Consider the following 14,431-nt stretch of genomic DNA (forward strand, 5'->3'; position numbering starts at 1 on the left):
AAGGTTGCGTGTATTATCACGGGTTTCTAATTTTGTTTTAATTAGCATGTCTGTTTGTAAGGATCTCAAAATTTCTGTGTGTGCTTGAGTCCAACTGGATCTTTTAAAGTCTGGTTTAATTAGATCGTAAAGGGGTTTGACCCTTTCTGCGTAATTTGCAATGTAAGTTCTTCCGAAATTTAGGAAGCCTAGAATTGACTGTAGGTTTTTTAGTGTTTTAGGAGCTTGGATCACGGCACATTTCTCTAGGAAATTGTCTGCCAGGCTTTTGCCTTCACTTGATAACTCATATCCTAAGAATAGGACCGTCAGATGGGCAATTCTGGACTTTTTGAAGTTGAATTTGTAACCCTCTGCAGCGAAACCAAGTATTATGGTGTTCACTCTTTTCAAGTGAGTTTCCAAGTCATCATCTGTTAAGTAAATGTCATCGACATAAGATAATGCTTCATCATCATATAGTTGTAGTAATTCTGTTACTCTCGCTGAGAATACCCCCGGGCTGTTCTTGTACCCCTGGGCTAACCGACAGAATTGTTTTTGAGTGCCATTTACTGAGAAAGCTGTTAAATATCTGCTCTCTGGTGCTATGTTTTGACAAAAGAATCCGTTGGAGATGTCCAAGGTTGTTTTGTATTTTTTGCGCACTATGTTATTCATTAGTGCAGCACTGTGTGAGTTTTGCACTGCAAAAGTTTTGCAACATGTGTTAAGGTGTCGGTAATCCAAAACTAGACGGTACGAATTGTCTGGTTTGGAGACCGGAAACAAAGGATTGTTCATTTGTGAGGTGCAAGTTTCAATCACCCCCTGGTATTCTAGCTGATCTAGTATTTCATTTACTTGTTTTTTTGCTTCTTGCTTAATTGGGTACTGCCTTTGTGCAGTAGGTTGTGATTTTAACTGGACTTTGTGAGGAGGAGAATCCTCATCCCATCCTACGTGATTTTTATATAAAGCAGGTGCTAAGGCCACTGCCCACTTTCTAGCAAGTGTGTATTTTTTATGAATCGGTATTTGATTCGAGAAGGCAGGCATAATTACTTCTTCGCCATGAGGGCACTCCCTGACAAACTCCGGTGGCCAGTCTTTTTCAGCTAGAAGGATGTCATAGCCCTTGGATAGGTTATCCCAAAATAGTCCCCTTATTTTCCTAGTCTTATCTCCCTCTATACGTAATGTTATCTCGTATATTTTGTGGGGCTTGCTAACTCTGGTATCTGCAGTTTCCACTTGAAGGTATTCATTCGTGTCCACTGTCTCCAGATGATTCATAAGGACTTTGCGAGCTATGCTCACCTCTGCTGCGCTGTCTAGCATTGTCTGAGCCCATTCTCCGTTTTTCAGTTGTGTCCTCAGTATTCTCGGCATTGTTAACTACCTTGATACTGGCTACCTTCTTTTTTGGAAATTGTGATTTCTTTTTCAGTTGAGCAGGTTCCTTGTCTTTGGACTTGGCGTGCTCTTCTGATCGTCCTCTTCTTTCCGATTTCTGCGAGGAATTCTGAAAAGATTGAGACGGACGTGTATCAATGTCTTGATATCTATCAGGTTTTTTAATATTATCCCTATTTCTAAGGTTATATCTATTCCCAGAGGGTTCACTCTGAGGTGACCTTTGTCTCGGGTTTGGAGATTTCTCTCTTCGCCTAGGAGACCTTCCTCTGGACTGGAATTTCTTTTCTTTAGGATTGGATTGTTTATTTCCATCCCAGTTCTTTTTTGGTGAATTATTATTAAAAAATATTTTTTCTGGACTTGTAGTCAGTTGCGGTTTTACTGGTATTCCACCTAGACTATCTCTGCCTAGTTCTTCATAGGATTTTTCTATGATTCTGGCAATTTCAGCTGGTTGGTCTGCTATATCTGTCTCTTTTAACCTCTGGCGGATCGCCACGTTTGCTGCTTCACCCTTTATGTTGGCTAGTAATATAGCCGAGACCTGCTTGAAGTCTTTCAGTAATTTCATACCAAGAGTTAAAGCAGGTTCTGGACCGTATTCATCTTGAATTTGTTTTAGCACATCTGGTATTACCGAAATGGATGGAACACCGTGCGTTTTTGTGTAGATTGAAGCAAAGACCGTACCCCAAGTGTCACAGTCCTCAATGTGTGGTGCGATTCCCATTGGGAGACATATAGTCAGAATCCTGTGCTTTTCTAATGGGGTGGTGTCAGGAAACACCGCCTCTATTTGGGTGATTTTCTGTGCCAACCAGAATGGTATCTGTTCCCGTTTAGCTGGAACTTTACCTAGGCAGGATTGGATGTTCTGTGGTGTGATTTTATTTGTGTTCCCCTGGTGAGGGGTCAGCTGTGGAATTTTAATCGCTGGCTGAATTGTTGAAGTCCGCATTACATACTGAACTAATTGTCTGTGAATTTTTAGTAGTTGTTTTAGCTGTATTAATAGCTCTGGTGCAGTCATCTCGTCGATGTCTGGATGTGGTGTGTATCCGGCTAAGACCGGCCACGTTGCTCCTGGTCTTCCTAAAGGACCGAGCCTTGTAATGTGATTGTTATGTTTTAGGGCGCCATCAAATAAGAGCAAATGCTCTTGGAATTTGAGTGGTACTTCCACCTCCTCGAAAGGAGTGTACGTTTCAGGAGGTTCCTCTACTTTGTAATAGTGGAAGTACTTTGTTACAGCATTTGCTGCTGGAAAATGTATCCATGTATAGTATACCTCTGTCTGCCGATATTCGTGTGCCTCAATTACGAATATGACTGTGCCACCTCTAGGTGTCAGTCCATTTTCTATAAGTTTTAAGGTTATAGATCTCCTTTTGATGACCGGAATGAGTATTATATCCGCGTCTGCTGCTTGCATGGTAGCATCAGCATCTGCTATTTCAGTAGCTAATCTAATTGCCTCTCTTTCTCCATCACTGTCTCCCATTTTACTGACAGGATGGTATTATTTTTATTTGCAGATCAGGTTTCTTTATGGAACAAAGATTAGATGCACAATATTTTGGAACGGTGTATCCTTCAACGTTGACTAGACCAAGAACCATACATAGGAGTTCCCTCCTGCGAGGTTTTGGAGGATATTATAACCTTTCACCCACTCCAGACGTCTTTGGAGTATTTGGGAAAAGGGGTCTGAGTGAGAAAGCACGACTGAGTTACTCTAAATGTCTTACGTTAGTTTTATCGCCCTTTCCAAACGCGTTGGGCGCCATGTAGTGTAGCTCCTATTTTCCCAATAGGCTCTGCGCATTGGAATAGTACCTACAGCAGTAAAGGCCTAGGCCAGACGTTAACTAGGTCTACTACTGTCGAAACTAGACTTAATTTTTGGGTTTGCCAGCTAAGCTCAGAGTTCGCTAGAAACTTTCTCGAATGTTCAAGGAAGGATGAACTCCCCTGATTAGACAAGAAGGGATTTAGTTTCTGACAACCATAGAACATGACAACTTTGCTCTCCCCTAATCAAGAGTCAATCTCGAGAGTCGTGTGAGCACAAGGCAATTATTTTACTCAGTCAGTACGTGCATTCTTAGTCTCATCAGAATGTAGAGAAAAGGAAGAGACGGGCGTGTTCAATAAAAGATGTTATTTATTGATCAGTCTCTTTTCTCGTACAAGAGAAATGGATCGATATTATTGCAATACTTATAGTTAAGTAAAGTGCATACATTAGAAGCAATAGTATAAAATAATACTGTAAAAACATTGATATGGTTTCTGAGCCATATGATGTTTAAAATGATTAAAATATATTTACATACACATATACATTTGACTAAACGTACTCAACTGGTGTTTCTAAATACGCCTACCCCGTGTACCTGACCTAAGTCTAATGCGTGGGCGGGAATAGAAAGTTACAGTTTAAGTTAAGTTTGTTTTTGCCAAGTGAATAACTAAAGAATTCTCTAGGAGGGGTTATTCAGTTCTGTACCTGGAATTTAGGATGAATGAGGAATGGTATCTCTTTCTCTGCTCTCGATATTCCAGGCTGCCTGCGAGGGCTGCCCAGAAGCGCCGGTGCTGGGTCTCTCGGCTTGAGATAGCAGCGCGTCTCTCAGCGCGTCAGGAAGGCGGGGCTGCTGCCTGCGGGGTCTGCTTCTGCTCTCGGCTTCGGCAAGTATGGCTGCTCCGTCTTGTCACCACGCGTGTGTTTGCATAGGGCAAGGTCGGCAATATTTATACCTTAAAGGTGCCGAGATTGACGTAAGGATGGACATAGGTACGTCAATAAAGATGTCATACGACTTGCTCGTTAGCACATTCTTTACTAAAGTTCTCTGTGAAATCAAAACAATGGCCGCACGGATTATCCAGGTTGTCATAGGTTTGATTTGTTATGAGAACGTCGTATGCCTTATCAGGGGCTGGAGGAATATCGCTTGTCTAATTAGATCTCAAGCGTTATGACCTAATCAGATAACACGTTCCTGTGCCGTAGTGTGACTGCGTCAGATAACGGTATCTGCATCATGGGGGATTTCTTGCCTCATGGGCTGACTGTTAGTTAACTAGCTAGTAAGTTTAACCAGAATAGGGTCAGGAATAGGGGGATCGAATCAGAACCTATAGAAATACACGACAAGCCGACTGGGAGCCAGTAGCGGCGCACTGCTTCAGAGGAAATGCGCCCTGCAGGGGCCGGGTAGGGCCCGGGTAGGGCCCGGGTGCCGGTCCCTCGGAGGGGACCCGGAACTCCCGGGCCACAGACCTTCCCATCATGTTGAATCCTCTGGGCGGACTGCACGGAGCCCACCCGTTTACCTCTCGACGGTTTCACGGCTTCTTGAACTCTCTCTTCAAAGTTCTTTTCTCGCGCCCATATTTAGCCTTAGATGGAGTTTACCACCTGTTTTAGGCTGCATTCCCAAGCATCCCAACTTCGAGAAGACCCGTTCCTCGCGTGCCGGGGGTTGCTATCAGCCTAACACCGTCCGCGTGGTGAGCCTCGATCAGACAGACTTGGGCCCCCTGAGTGACGCCAGGGAGTCGGTTTTCTGTATGCCACATTTCCCGCGCCCGCCGCCGGGCGGGGATTCAGCACTGGGCTCTTCCCTCTTCACTCGCCGTTACTGGGGAAATCCTGGTTAGTTCTTTTCCTTAGCTTAGTAATATGCTTAAATTCAGCAGGTCGCCACGTCTGATCTGAGGTCGTAGTCGGAAGAAAAATGCTGAAAAATCGGGGGAAGCCGCCGGGGGAGGCCGGGCCCCTGCCGAAGCTGGGGCCTGGCATCCCGGCAGGGCGCGTACCATCTTTCCCTGGATCGGATCTGAAGGGGGTTTGCCCTCCCCGAGAAGCTGGCCGCAGAAGTGGGCGCCCGAGGCGCGTGCGGGCAGGCAGCCGGTGGGATACCACAGACAGCCACGCATGGCATGCAGCCAGGCACCCAGGGACGGGCCTGGGCGGACCGGTCGCCAGGCCCCTTCTCAGGGCTCGGTACAGCAGGCCCCGGTGAGGAACCCTGTCACAGCCAATCGGGGGGTCTGACCTTGTGGGGGGACAAAGGGAAGCGGAGCTAACCCTGCGACGGCCCCAACCGCGTCCCAGGGAAGTCCTTGGGCGATTGATAATCGAGCGACCATCAGAAAAGCATATCCCCGGGGCCGCAAGCTGTGTTTGAAGTGTCGATGATCAATGTGTCCTGCAATTCACACTAATTCTCACAGCTAGCTGCGTTCTTCATCGACTCGCGAGCCGAGTGTTCCACCGCCAAGAATCACAGGCAACTTTTCTAAAACTTTCACCCACCTGCGGGCGCAGGAGAGGGGGGAGGAAGTGCGGCGAGACAACCTGCGTGCCTCGTTCAATGCTTCCTCTCTGGGAGTCAGACTGACTGTTGGGGGAAATAAATATTACTAGGCGCTCGGCCTGGGAGTCCCCCCACCCACTCACCTGTGGGAGAGGAAGGGAGCTCCCAGTGCGACAGGAGCAGGCAGCCCCGCAGCCACGTGAGTCTTCAAAACCCTCGGCCAGGCTGCACAGGACCGGGTCAAACTGGGTACCTGGCAACGAGGGAGGATCGCTCCATCTGCACGTCATCCGTCCATCTCTGGGTGGCCCTGAGCTATGCCGGCGGGCCGGCTTGTTCAGCCCACCCCACCCTTGCCCGGGTTGGAGGCGCCGTGATAAGCGTGGCTCAAATCCACCTGAGTGACTTACCACACTCACCTATAGTTACCTAATAATAAGTCAGCCGGACAGTGGAGAAGAATAAACAAGCAATTTTATTAGGCCACAAACTCCCATATGAGAGGGCCCTGTCTGACCTCACTCCCCAAGAGTGTGCCGAGAGGACTGACTCATATCATCACAGTAACACATTATAATACAAAAAGGCAGAGTAAAACACGCCCATACTGGAAAAGTACTGGACCCCGGAGAGGATAAACAATGGCCTCATACAAGAGGCATCTCCACCTGGAATTGCAACATTCTCTCATCTGACTCCAAGGACACGGAGCCAGGCCTTAGCATCTCCAGCACATGAGAACAGAGTGATAAGGGGTTTCGCTAGTAGTTTCAGTCACAGTGAGCCGAGAGACAAAACTGCTGACATGTGGAATATTCCTATTCCTACGGGAGGGGGATGAGCAAGTGCAACTCGCACGCAGAGAGAAATGCTTCAAAAATGGTGGCACACAGGCCAAGCTAAGAAAACTGAAATAATGTCACACGCATAAATGAATAACTAATAGAAGAATATAAACGTAAATACATAAATGAATATATCAGTAGTTAGACACATTCTGCTATATATGTATATATATATATATATCTATATGCAAAGTGATCCTTCAGCCCTCTGGACGCGCTCAGCAGTGTGTGCTCTGCCTAGGGGTCGGATCCTGACCCAAGTAAATTTTTGGAAAACAAAGGAGGCGGCACAATCAGGATGTCTTTGTTAAGCCTTATTTATTTCAAGACTTTGGGGTGAAAGTCTTGAAATAAATAAGGCTTAACAAAGACATCCTGATTGTGCCGCCTCCTTTGTTTTCCAAAAATATATATATATATATATATATATATATATATATATATATATACATACATAAGCATAATGTATGCAGTGGGTGGGGCATGGAGAAATGAAACCTATCAGACCCTCCTTTTAGCAGACTGTGGCTAACTTTATTAACTAAAAGGAGAGCCTTTACATCAAATTCTAAGGGCCAAGACACTATACTGATCAAAAATATCATCATCAAAAAGCATTAACCAGTGAATTTCATGAAGTTCAACAGCATTGGAAACAGGATGTTGTCTTGGTGGCCTTCTGGAAACTCGTATATTGCTGGCACACATGGAGCAACAAGGGGGATGGCAATAAACACAGAGGCAGCAAGTCAGTAATACACCTACATTTCCTACAACCCAGTCGGGAGTCAGGAAATCAGGCTGTTGAAAGAATTTCACCCTACCAATCAAAGTGTACCAGCCCACGCAGCTATTCACAGGTGTCAAGGGAAGTGCCAGTAACCTGTCCTTCTTATATGCAGCGGAAAGGAGTAATCCACAGACCCAGCCATCTGTCACATTACACAGCATGGTCATGGTCACAGAAGTAGTGCAGCATACTATAGGGCAGGAAATACAGAGGCAACAAGTAAAAGAACAACCCCTGCAATACCTACTAAGACAATAATTATTCTCTGGGTGTGAGGCACCCTCCTTTTTGACTAATCTAAATACATCACACTTTAAGTCATGAGCAGGAATTAATGCAAATAAGATCAAACTGTCATCATCAAGGAAAACACCCTATTGAATCCAATACTGAGGGCTCACTTGCATTATCAGCTAGGACCTATATCTAACATCCTTGGAGTAAATATTTTATCAGGCTGAGAAATGTGTTTTACTAAACCACTCAAAGTATACTAACCTTCACAGCTACTTCCATAGGGCAAGAATACAAGCAACAATTTTCCACTCATGTGTGTGTGTATGAAGGCAATGACCCACACACCCAATAATTGTTTTGCTGTTCTATGAATAACATGTGTCAGGTGCAACATTTGAATACTACATCATCCTAATGAACTTCCCAGTGCTCCTCTTTGTGAGGATCTAGAGTACCAATGACATTCTCAGGTGGCGTTGAAATAATACTCATGAAGGTATGTGTCAAGCAACAAGAAACTAATTCTCTAAAGAGAAATATGAAAGCAACAGTTAGCATACAAACAAACTCAATATTAAATTTGTAGACCATGAGAACCAAAATTATCAGGGACATCTGGACAAGGAGCCCCAGGGGCTGCTCCTCCTTGGGAATAGGAACATTCAAAAGCACTCGTTGTCCTAGCTAAAATGTCCAAATTAAAGTAAAGGAAACAATCTGCCACACAGCCAGCCAGAGGGGGGGGGTCTTCTCCCTGTGTCCGTCTGAGCCTCACAGGCAGGCTCGTATTATCCATCAAAAATTCAAAAATCATCTGCGTTGGAGCTGCACTTGCTAGCAACTCAAATGGAGAACAATCTTGGCCAATGATGCAAAGTCTTTCTTGCAGAATTTTAGCAACCACCAATCCAGGTAGTGCCCTCTACAAATTCTGTCCAGTGTCTCGCTCAGTACACCAGATATGAATCTAACAGATACTAAGAGCACTGTATCTGTACCCTAAGACTAAAGTCTCTCCCTACCTCCTACTTTTCTTCTCCTGGTGCACCGCTCTTCTGTCGAGGCCATAGATTGTATAAAGTGTGAGCAGGTACCTTAGCAGACAAAACTGTACATTCCAAAACAGATGGGGAACAGGGAAACCTGAAGCATAACCACTGGAGAACTGGTGGCAGCCTTTTGCACAGACAGAACTGCCCCTCTCAAGTATTTCTGAGAAACCAACCACTGGAGAACTGGCGCAAAAGCGAAGAGTGAGTCCTCCATTTCGGTCAGGCCTGCCCTTTTCTTACCCAGGAATCACACACCTACAGCAGCTTCAGTGGTACCTTGGCTCTAAGCTAAACTTCCATTGATAACGACTTTTCAGTTTCAGTATTGCCAAAAGTATATACCAGCAGGCCTGTATGAAAGGTTGTATAAAGGATACATCAAGTCAACCTGGAATTTACCTTCTACACATAGATGTTATAGTGAAGGGAAAAAAAGAGGTATTTCTTAGTGGTAACAACTGTAAAAATTCACTAAGCTGTACACTTCAGTGTCAAGGTATCAACTTGCATGGAGCCTGCGAAGGTTCATGAAATAACCTTTCATGTCACCTGCACGGCACCCCTGCAACACAGATAGAGCCTTTTTTCAGACAGCTTTCCAATGGCAGCTACGTTATAGTAAGTGACCACAGCTGTTGTGGCATGGTGCCAGGAAAAGCCTATCTCATGAGCGTTACTTCCAGGGTCATTTGCTGTATGCAAGTATTGTATCCAAACAGCAAACCAGACAAGGAGGCAACAATATGGCCTTCTCTGAAAATCTCTTCTATTCGAATTGATACTTTAAGCAGAATGAAGTCTATTCTTTTACAGACAACTGTGCCTTTAACCTCATCCAAAGAGACGTATGATCTGCAAGTTGCAAGGACAGCGGCAGAGATACATACACTATTATCGACAAATTGCCCTGTGCATTTCGTAGAAATGTTAGGTCAAATCTTAAACATGTCTGATACCAGTGGCATCGCACATGTATTTAAGACAATTTTTTTCGGGACTATTAGCACCCTTTAAAGCAGTCCTGAACATCTTCCCGAATTTCGCGCACTCTGTGTTCGGTGGCCTGCTCTTCTCTTGGGACTCGTAGCAGGAATTTTATTTTTGTTCCTTCTGCTCCGATATGGCAGGTCAAGTCACAGACAAAACCCAGGCAACAATGGAAGAAACGATCCTAGCGATGAGATACCGAGAAAGGATTACTAAGGTCCTCGGCTTGGCGAAGCTAAGAGATCTGAATACTACCTGGTTTCTTTCATTCAGACCAATCTGGCAAGATTGCATCTTACCTGTTCTACGATGCCTGCTATGCGGAGAAGAATGCGTGTTGGACGTCTGTCTTACACCACCATCAGCAGTACCAATGGATATCGATACTTTGCTTGGTTCGGTAACGGCTCATGCAAAGTGTTGTCCCCAGCGGCTAACTATTCTGATGACGGCATTCATTGAGACCTCACCATTACGATTAGGTGGCGGTGAGGTACGAGATGGAAGCGGCACACAGGTACAACCTTCTGTGAACATTGCTGATCCAGACATCGATGATGGCAATGAATCTCACATCTGCACTATTTCGACTTTTTCGGACTTGGTCCAACTTTCACCTACTGTTGTAGACGAATTCTTTGCCAGCCTATCTGAACTTATGTTCTCCCCTAACAACGAGAATAACTTTTAAAACAAAACATGAGCACACAGCGTTCCCTGAACTCTGAATTCGGCCTTCAGTTTTGATAAACAACACTTCTGAAAACATTGGAACTATTTTTCTCTCTTCCCCTGAAAGCAAAACTATTTTTCCGTTCCCAAAATATTTACTTTTTTTTTGTTGGCACATGGTACTCTGCTTAAAGTAGAACTATTCTTAGAGAACAAGATTTCTATTTTTGAAGCTCTAAAAACAATATTTTGACTTAGCCTCTAGCACATGTACAATCTTGAATAAATATGTGATGAAATGGTCTCGACCTTCTCTTCTGTATTAAGAGCCATTTCATAAATGTAATTTTCGCAAATTCATTCAGCAAATATTTTAAACTTACTATATGCATTATCTGAATGATACCACTGCTTGAAAAACGTACAGTATAATGCTCATTTTTTGTGTATATACCATTTCAAATGCATTTTATGTATTTTGGGGTGGGTTGGAAAACACATGCATCGTTATATGTTTAGTATTGCTTAGTATTTAGTAATGATGGATATTATACGTGGAGTGGGTGTTGTGAACGTATCTAGGACCCTATTTAAATATTCCCGATTCATGCCCTTATGTGGTTATAACAAATCATATCCTTATAAAGGCATAAGAATCATATCCAAATTTAGTCATAGCCAATGCAGTCCAAATACGGCAAGGCTACTTCCATAGACTCCTAGAAAGTACAACGCGTTCTTTAAACAAACCAACCTACAGCAGCCCGGGAATTCCCCCTGCTTCTGTTTTGATTTGTCCAAGAAATCCTGGAGTCCTGAAAGAACTGCGAGTTCTTAGTGACGTCTTATGTCCAACCTTACGTCAAACTCGGCACCTTCCAGGTATAAATATACCAGCATCTGCCTTAGCAAACACACGGTGGTTTGGAGCAGATCGGCTATCTACTTACCCGACGCCCTGCTGGAAAACGAGTGCCGAAGGAAGCCGACCCTCCCATTGACGCACTGTGAGAGACGCTGTCTTTTCTCCTGCCGAGAAATTCAGCTCCAGTGTTTCCAGTCACCCTTGCGGGTTACTGGGAGATCGAGTCCTGAGAGAGAGATACAAGACCTCCTTCATTCTATAACCAAGGTACGGAGCTGATTAGATCCTTTTTTTTATTGAGAGTACGTGTATTCATATCACAAAAAAATATATATACATTTCATTCAGATGTAAACATACAATAGACCGAAACTAGCAAACATAAACAGATTATGAACATGTATGGATATATAGAGAATCAGGAAATATAAAGGGAGAAGATCTTTCATAGTTAGATTACTTTAACTCTTAGCCATTCTTTTATTCAGTGTCTCTGGTAACAGCATACTAGGGTGAGAGAAATTATAGAGAAAAGAGACTAAAAGGGAGAAACAAAACACCATTAACTCCCGTTCCCCTGGCCCCTCATCCTTATAGTTCTCCATCTAGCCACTGGTGCCCACAGCCGTAGCCCCATCTCTCTTGTTTTTAAGCCCTTAAGTTCATATAGAGCACCCTCGATGTTGTGGATACCCAGCAGCCTACATAGCCACATTTGAAATGTTGGAGCCTCTACATCTTTCCAGGCGGCTGATATTAATAACCGGAGTACTGCTACTGCTATAAAAATTAGAGCTTCCTCCTCAATCCTTAATTTTAGATTGATATCACATCCAATAATCAATAGTGTTGGGGATAGAGTTATTTTAACTTCTAGGAGCCCCTCTAAGAAAGCTGTTATCTCCGTTTTAATTAGTTTCAGTTTCTCGCACCCATGAAACATATGTACAATATCTGCAGGTCCTTTGCCACATCTGGGGCAATCGCTATCAACCCTCATCCCCCAGTCAAACAGTTTGGATGGGGTATAATACAAATTAAATAGAGTTTTAAAATGCTGAGCTCTAAGATTGGAGGAACGCAGAAATCTCTTATCAAAAGTAAGAGCTCTATCCAGATCAGTCTCTGGGTCCCCCAATTTTACGGCCCAGGCTGCCTCGGTCTTAAGCATGTCATCTGGAGAACTTTCCATAAGGATTTTGTAAAGTCCATTAATTTTGCGCCCGCCTCCCTTCAAATAATCCAGGAGATTACTCCTTTTTCCCAAATTAATTCGGGGTCTTACTGATCTGATTGTATTTACCACCTGAAGATATGTATATTCTTGCCCTTCCTGTAGTGAATATCGCAGCCTTAGATCAATCAATGATCTGCATGCATCGTTCACTATTATTTGTCCAAATGTTACAATACCTTGCTGCTCCCAATGTCTCCAGGATCCATCCATACACAAGTTTGGGAAAAGTCCAGAACTCCATAAAGGAGTATGGTGGTTATACCTTGATATTCCCATTACTTTCTGCACAGATGCCCAGACCCCAGCTATACCTTCAAGTATTTTGTACCGTGATTTCTTATAGTACCTCCTTTCCGTTTTTCTCAAGAGTATCCCAAATGCTTCCTCACCCAGTGCCAGTTGAAATATCGATGGAATATCATCAGGGCCCCCTTCCTGTGCCGCCCCCTCCTGGTCAAAGAGTATTGCCATTTCTGTAAGGAGGCAAGACCAGTGGTAATTCCTAATATTAGGCATACCTAACCCTCCCCTCTCCTGAGATAAAGACATATACCTATTTGATCTTCTGATCTTGCCATATTTCCAAAGAAATTTCATAAAGATTGCTTCGATTTCCTTTATCAATTTATCCTCTATTTTAAATGGGATAGATCTTAGTTTATACAAAATCTTGGGGAACATAGTCATTTTGATAACGTTAGCCCTGCCTATTATTGAAAAATGAAGTGTATTCAACCTCTTTAGCTCTTGTTCCATTGATTTCAAAAGGGGTGTAAAATTATCTCCAATTATATTCCCTGGTTGTGAATTAAGTGATATGCCAAGATACACCACAGAATTGACATACCTAGCGTCCTGTTTAATTATATTCTTGGAGCACAAAATTTGGGTCTTAGCTTCGTTCAATCGATATCCTGAGCATTTCCCAAACAAATTTGTCATGCTCACAATTTCCCTCATAGCGGATTCCGGATCTTTCGTGATAACAGCTAGGTCATCCGCATATGCGAGCAATTTTGTTTGAAATCCTTTTATAATTACTGGTTTTATCGCCATGTTAGACAATATCTGTATAATTAATGGGTCTATGTACAGGGCAAATAGGATAGGAGAGCAGGGGCAGCCCTGCCGAGTACCTCTCGTTATACTAATTTTTCCAGAGCTCCCACCCATCAACTGGATCTTGGCTGAGGGAGTAGAGTACATTGCCTGTATGGCCTGTCGGAACCTTGGTCCAAACCCCCTCTCCTCTAACACTCTCCATAGAAAGGACCACCTCACCCGGTCAAATGCCTTTTCCGCATCGAGGAGGACCATCGCGGCCCCCTCCCCCCCGGCAGCGCAGATGTCAAATACGGTAATCGCTCTTTTAATATGATCCGTCGTGCCTCTTCCTGGGATGAACCCATGCTGCCAGGGTGAGACCAGGGTCGCGATGATCCTCCCGAAACGGGTAGCCAATATCTTGGCATACAGCTTATTATCGGCATTGACCAGGGAGATAGGCCTATCGGACCCTGGATTTTCTTTGGGCTTGCCCTTTTTATGGAACACCACGATATTGGTGCTCCTCCATGACTCAGGTATCTTACCAGTAATCATAATCCCGTTAAATAAGTCTAAGAGAAGAGGGGATATTTCCTCCCGCAAGCATTTATATATTTCAAGTGGTAACCCATCCGGGCCCACTGCCTTACCTGCTGCCAGACTTTGCAATCCTCCTATTACCTCCTCGATGGTTATAGCCTGTTCCAAATCCTCCCTCTCCTGTTGACCTAGTTTTTGACCTATACTTTCCCAGCTGTTAATTGGGGCATCTGTCACCACCTCCTCCTGGTATAGATCTTGATAAAACCTTCTGAAGACCTCCAAAATTTCGGCAGGCTCCTCATATACTCTCCCTTGTTCCTCTATTTTTGTAATTATATTTTTTGACGTAACTTGTTTGATACGCAGCGCTAATGCCCTTCCAGCCTGTTCCCCTATCTCATAGAGCCTAGTTCTATTTGTATGGTATTCCGCC

The 14,431-nt window shown here is 44.0% G+C and overlaps 1 pseudogene; it reads right to left on the minus strand.

The window, feature by feature from the left end:
- Nucleotides 1-5,549: 5,549 nt before the first annotated feature.
- LOC144774580 (5.8S ribosomal RNA) lies at nucleotides 5,550-5,692 on the minus strand (annotated as a pseudogene).
- Nucleotides 5,693-14,431: the final 8,739 nt, after the last annotated feature.

The sequence above is a fragment of the Lissotriton helveticus genome, chromosome 8, assembly GCF_964261635.1.
Source record: "Lissotriton helveticus chromosome 8, aLisHel1.1, whole genome shotgun sequence".
Taxonomy (NCBI): domain Eukaryota; kingdom Metazoa; phylum Chordata; class Amphibia; order Caudata; family Salamandridae; genus Lissotriton; species Lissotriton helveticus.